Source organism: Panicum virgatum, chromosome 2N (genome assembly GCF_016808335.1).
Source record: "Panicum virgatum strain AP13 chromosome 2N, P.virgatum_v5, whole genome shotgun sequence".
NCBI lineage: Eukaryota > Viridiplantae > Streptophyta > Magnoliopsida > Poales > Poaceae > Panicum > Panicum virgatum.
Genome location: NC_053146.1, coordinates 63,116,377 through 63,123,378, shown reverse-complemented (window position 1 = coordinate 63,123,378; position 7,002 = coordinate 63,116,377).

Here is a 7,002-nt window from a genome sequence, read left to right as displayed (position 1 = left end):
TAATCCCGGGTGTGTGAATCCGGACTAAAAGGAATTAGGAACCGGGATAACAAATTCAACTAGAAAACAACTGTTTCTAAGTGTTTAAGCCGTCTTTTCATGGAAGAGACAACTTTGCTCTCTCTTTTTTAAAAAGAAAGTCGAGAGGGAAGTTCCACCTAATTTTCATTAATAAAAATAAAGGTGTACTCATTTGTTCTCTCTTCTCATTTGCACTGTCAGTTTGTTTACCCTCAGATTATATAATCTAGCTTATCAAATCTCAAAGATCAACAAACATCTCGGACTATAATCTAGATTACCTTTAAATTATGGTAATCCAGCAGCTCTAAAAATAAGCTTATTTCAAGTTATATAATCTGAATTGTATAATTCACCACCAATAAGCTTGATTATAGGAGTATAATCTAGCAAGGAAACATACAAAGTTGAGCATCTACAACAATTTCCCAATAACCATTTCTCAATAAACATCTCCCAATAAAATGGTATTGGGATGTTCCAACATCATTTTTGTAGATTATTGGAAGAGATGCTTTTAAAGTTCCAATAATCTCATTCCAATACAACTAACATAATGGGGAGTCAAATTTCTGTCTTTATTTGAGGGACCTGGGGTGAAATATTAAGACATCCGGATGAAAGGGAGAAGTTTGAGGAATTGCTGGAGTATACTGGCCCATCTTGCTGAACACCACGACTGGAAGGTGTTCTTCTTCGTCTACGACGCCGGTCTGCGCTCCGTCCTCGCCATGCCCAGCCTCCACAGCGTGCCGCAAGTGGGTCCTTCTCTCCAGCGTCGACGGGTTGCTAGTCACCGTCGGCAGCACGTTCGACGGCCGTGGCGCCGCCGGGGCGAGTGTGGGCCCGACGGATACCCACTCGGCGTTGCCCCTGGGGAACTCGAGCCTGCCGACGACGTCATCGTGGAGAAGAGGATGATACCCCCGGCGTCCGTGCGCGCGCAGTCCCCCCACACTTGCTCCAGGCGCGGGCAAGACGGGTACCAACATGGCGAACTTGGTGCCGACGAGTGGGCCGAGCGAGTGATTGGGGAAGACCAACATCGCGCAAATCTGCGGGGCGGCCGGAGTTGGATTCGCATTCACCCTTTTTTTCGCCCTATTTGTTTGCCCATAAGATTATACAATCCAGCTTAAAATCTGAAAATAATCTTATAAGGAAACAAACACTCCATCTTATTCATCAAATTATATAATATCTACCCCTAGATTATAATAATCCATAAGCTGCTGAAAACATACTTATTTCAAATTATAATATTCTTGATATTAAATAATCTATGTTGCCAAATAGCTCATAGATTATTTCTCTCAAATTTATAATAATCCAAATTATATAACCCATCACCTATAAGCTAGATAATATAATAATCTTGCTTGTAATAAAATAAACAGGGTCTAAAGTGAAATACAAAAGTTGGGATCGGATGCACCCTCTCATAGTACTCTCCATAACGGTATTCAGGCTGCAAAAATGGGCAATCAAGAGAATTGACAAGCTAAGAAGAAATTTCTTGTGGAAGGGATCAGCCGAGGCTAATGGAGGGCACTGCTTGGTGAAATGGGCAAAATCAATAAGACCAAAACATTTTGGAGGACTTGGAATGCTGGACCTGGATCTTTCAGTAGGGCACTACGCATGCGATGGATTTGGTATGAGTGGACCTCACCAGATAGATCTTGGGTTGGTACAGAACCACCGGTTACTGCTGTTGACAGACACCTATTTCGAGCAAGCACGGTGGTGACGGTAGGCGATGGAGCTAAAGCCACCTTTTGGCAATCCTCATGGATGCAAGGGCAAGCGCCAATGGACATCTTTCCAGACTTGTTCAAACTTGCCTGGCGCAAAAACAAAACTGTCAAAGAGGAGGTGCATAACCAAAACTGGGTTAGAGGCTTGTGGAGAATGCAAACTGTAGAGGAAACGGCAAATTTTGTAAAGCTTTGGGACCTGGTGCAAGAGGTATAGCTGAACAATGAACCAGACAGTATCACTTGGAAATGGACTAGTGATGGAAACTACACAGCAAAGTTAGCTTACAATGTGCAATTCCTGGGATCATATAGCCACTTCAATGGGGATTCGATTTGGAAAGCTGAGTCAGAAGGAAAACATAAATTTTTCGCTTGGCTTATGGTGCAATGTAAATTACTGACAGCTGATAAACTGCTTGCTAGGCATTGGCCCTGCAATATGATATGTTCACTTTGCAACCAGGAGCATGAGACAGCGGCACATCTCATCCTCCATTGCCCCTTTGCACGGTTAGTGTGGGAGGAAATGGAAATCTGGACACGGCAGCTCATACGACCACCACAAGATGGCCTAGAGATCATTGCCTGGTGGCAAACTGAACTTGCTCAATTACCAAAGAAGACCAGAAGACTCAAAGCCGCTTTAATGATGTATTGTGCTTGGAATATTTGGAAAGAACGTAACAGGCGAGTGTTCGAGTTGAAGCAAGGAACACCTGCAGAAGTTCTGCACGAGATCAAGATAGAGATTGAAATGCGAAGTTTCGGCCGGTACCCAACCGGCCAAAATTCAAAATTTAAATTTAAATTCAAAAAATGAAAAATTCCCAAACTGCCATGGTAACATAGTAACACCCTGCTGCCATGTCGTCGACGCCGACCTCACAACCAGGCGCCGCCGCGTCAGGCGCGAGCGAGGAGAGTGTTGGGAGTGTGTGTATGTTGGACTACTGGACGCGGCCGGATCCTCAATCTATCTCAGCAGTCAGCACCGTTTTTATAGCGTCTACCAGCTGCAATTATTCAAGGAGAAGACGGATCGACCACGTACCATTTACTCGAGCACAGCTGCACTGGACCTTTCGATTACCGCGCTTCTTGGGTCAGCAGAGCACGCAGCATCTCTGCGCATTGGCTTCAATTCGAAGCGGTGGCCAAGGCACAGGAGTCGAAGCAGGCGAACACTGAGGGGGCGTTTAGTTCAAAAAAAAAAAACTTTGTACAGTAAATGTCACATCGAATCTTCGGGACATATGTATGGAGCATTAAATACATTTGAAAAAATAATTAATTATACAGTCTAACTGATTACCACAAACTGAATCTTTTAAGCCTAATTAATCTATAATTGGACATTATTTGTCAAGTAACAACGAAATGTGCTACAGTATCAAAACCCAAATTTTTTCACCAACTAAACTCACCCTAACGAGACATTCCTCATACCAAATCAAAGTTATTACAGTTCAATTCACTAAGAAAAATACTTATCACTGACCCTAAAAAATATTACTGAATTTGATAGTACAGAGCAAAGGTTTGACGCGGATAAGGGCTTTTTTCCTTTATAAGAGCATAGTCAAATCATACTTTCTATATTCCTATTTAGTTAACCATTTAGACAACATTTTCTCTTTATATTTCAGTAGACTCCAACAGACTAGCCAAATGACCTAGTATGTATATATATGACATGTGGGATCTCTCCTCTCCCTTCCATATCTCCGGCGCTCCTCCCTCTTCTCTCCTCCGTCAAGCGGGGCTCCCGCGAGCAGAGCTCCAATTGCAACGGGGCGCCGGCGTTCGAGCTTCAGTCCGCGCGGCCAGCTCGCGCCGGGCAAGGTGGTTCCGCCCGGGCTCCCACGCCGCCCGGCGCCCGCACACGGCGGCAGCCATGCTTCCTGCGCCAATGGCTGAGCTAGTCCCAGCGAAGTGAGGCCACAACCTCTATCCAGCCGCCATGGCGAAACCGAGTAGAGAGGTCACGACCTCCAGCACAGGACCAGGCATCCCCCGTGCTCTCTGCTCTCGCAACCTCCCACGCCACACTTCCTTAGCGTGTTGATCCCCTGCCTTAACGCGACGTAGCTCAGGGACACGCTGCGGAACCCGGCGACCTCCATGCGTGGAGCCCACTACTGCAGCCGGTCGTGCCGCTCGCGCCGGCGGGCGCTCTCGCGCAGGAGCACGTCCCTGACCTCCTCGCCCAGCACCGCGCGCTCCACCTCCGCCCGCTCAGCGCCGTCGCTGCCGAGCTTCGACTTGGCCCGGCGGCTGAGCTCCAGTGGCGGAGCCAGGAATTTGCGGCTGGGTATGCCAAATTCCTGGCTCCGCCACTGGCTGCTGCTGTGCTACAAAAGGGGCGCCGCACGTCCTGTCGGCCGCTGCGGCGGCGCCGGCTCACCTGGCCGCAGGCCGCCGGTGGCTGGCTCCTTCGTGCTGGGAGCCGCAGGGGGCTGGTGGTCGGCCGGAGTTTGGGCTTGGGCAGGTCGCCGCCTCGCCAGACGCCGGACGTTGGGCAGGGCCGGGAGGACGCGACGCGACTCGCAGTCGCAGGAGCAGGATGTGACCCTGGCGGCGAGCGGCGATTAACAGGGGCGGGCGGTAGGGGATGAGGGGAATCAACAGGCAGGCAGCAGCGACGGGATCAGACGGGACAGAGGAAATCTTGAATACTACACTGATAAGTGGATGGATGTGGATCTAGGGTGTTCCTCTTACCTTTACCTTGCTGAGTTGTTGGCTTGCTTGAATTGAAGGCCAAGGGTGCAGGGAGGGTGGAGCACAGGAGCAGTACTCATCGGCGCCGCTGGCCGCTGGCCCGCCCGCCGGCTGGTGCCCCCTCCTTCTCGCTGCTGCTTGCTGGGGAGGCGTCGCGGCGAGGGGCCTGCTCGGCTGCCCCTGCCGCCGGACAGGAGGAGGCCGGAGGGTGGAGGCGGAGACGCACTGGGGCCGGGCCGGGAGGAGCCGGTGCGCGGACGGCGGCGCCGGGAGGTCTGGGCGGCGGGGGGCGGACAGGGGCTCGGCGCCTGGCGCTCGGGCGAGACACAAGCAAGAGATAAGAGGGATGGATTGGTCTTCTTGCTTTGCTGGGCTTTGGACTAGTGAATTGAGCCCATATGTTGTATAGGATAGTATACATCTATGAATACTTATTTGTATTTTTCTCTAAATCTTGGGTATGCCTTGGCATACAGGGGCATACCCCTAGCGCCGCCCCTGCTGAGCTCCTCTCCGCAAAGCACCTCCGGCGGGGCGGCGGGATCCGGCGCGTGGGGCTTCCAGCAGGGCGACGAGTGCGGGCGGAGGGCGCGTGGGAGCGGATGGTGAGGGCTAGCAGCCGGAGGAGGCATGGGCGGAGCGTCGCGAAGCGGCGGCGAGCTAGGCGGAGGGGTGTGCTACGGAGGGGTGTCGGTGTCCCGACCTGGGGGCCTGGATCCCAACTAGTAAATACTGCGTGTTTCCTCGTCCCAGATGATGATGCAAGAGGCAATCACAATAACGCACGGTTTATCCTGGTTCCGGCCGCGGGGCCGTACGTCCAGCAAAGGGGGTGTGCGAGGGCACTGTATTATCTTGCACCCGGAGTGCTTGTAGTAGGGGATACAAGCAAGGCGAGAGAGGGAGGGAAGCTCCCAAGTCTCTGCTAGGGGTGGAGTCAGTTGAGATGAATGCTCAGTAGTTCCTGAACGTCCTCTTGGAAAAGAGAAGCCAGAGAGAGAGTCTCACCAGAGCCCAGAGAGACTTAAAGGGAGTCCGCCCCCTCCTTTTATAGTCACAAGGAGGGGGCGGCGCACACGAGTGTAGGGGCGCGGAAGTCGTCGTTTTCCCCTGAATCGCGGGTACAGTGGTCGAACACTGTAGGAAGTACACTGTAGGAAGGCGGCGCGCGTCGCAGTCGTCCTGGACATTGTCCTTGGTCCTGTGAAGATCGCGCCGGTCTTCCTGCAGTGTCTCCGCAGGCGTGGTGGTGGTGGTGTGTAGTCTCCGATATACGGCGCGGTGGCATTTGGTGAGCCCTACGGATTAGGGTCCTACATGCACCAGTGGTGGTGGTAGCGGGGCGCGCGGCGGCCCTGGACCCCCTGGTCGGTTTGCGGGCGTGCACGCTAGGAGGTCCGGGGGACGCACGAAGGTCCCGGTCTCCACAAGGGGGGAGGTCCGGGGCCCCGCCCGTGTGTGCTGAGTGCCCCTCTCGGAAGAACACGTGACATCGCCGGACCCCTTCCCCCAGCGGGGAGGTGAGTCCGGATGGTCGGTGTCGGCAGAATGGTACGGGAGCAGTGCCGGGCCTGTCTCGTCCCGTATCACTGGTCCCACAGTGTTGCTATAGCAACTGGGGCGGCGGAGCGGTGACCGAAGTCAGCGGATGGGACCCCGGTCACATCCACTGTGGGAGTGGCAGTCTGACGCCGCCCGTCCTTTGAGCCGTGGCGGAATGGCTGGCCTTTAATGCCTTCGTACGGCGGTCGGTTGGGCGGCGGGGCTGTTTGTTCCTTGTGCCGAGAGACGGCCTCGAGCGAGGCGGAGATGCGGAGTGCAGTCGAGGGATCCCGACGGAGACCCTCGAGCGATGCGGAGATGAGTCACCCGCTCGAGGGTAGATTAGCTACCCTCGAGCGAGGTGGAGATTGTCCAGCGGGCCCGAGGGGGATGTGAATGGGCCCCACGCTGGGCCTCTTTGAGTCCCTTCCTTTCTTCCGAATGGGAAGCAGGCCGTGGGCCTTAGTGGGCCCAGTTATTTTAATAGGTGTTTTGCGTGTTTAGAGCGATCTTAGTACCCCGATTAGGGTGTCCCTAATCATGGTACCCGACAAGGGGCGCGCAACAGGGACCTTCGCAGAGGGGCGCACGGCGGCGGGGGACTCGGCGAAGGGGTGGAGCCCACACAAATCGGAAGGATACCGAATCGATGGGTTCGGCATTTTTGCCTCCCGGGAGGAGCGATATAGCTACGAGAATAGATAACCGAGATGGTTGGCTAAGCTGTTGGATGCCCATTTTTCTAGTTTTTCTATCTTTTTTAAGCTAATCCATCAGTATAGAAAAGCTGTTGGAGTTGCTGATGTAGGTATAAGTAGGTACGGTGGTAGACGGAGTGCTTGGTTCAGTGTCTATTTTTTCAATCGACCAATTTCGGGTTCACCAACTGGAAAAGGGCAAGAGCATCTTTCGAAATTAAAATGAGAAAAGATCAAGAGGAACCGTGTTCTTTCGACAA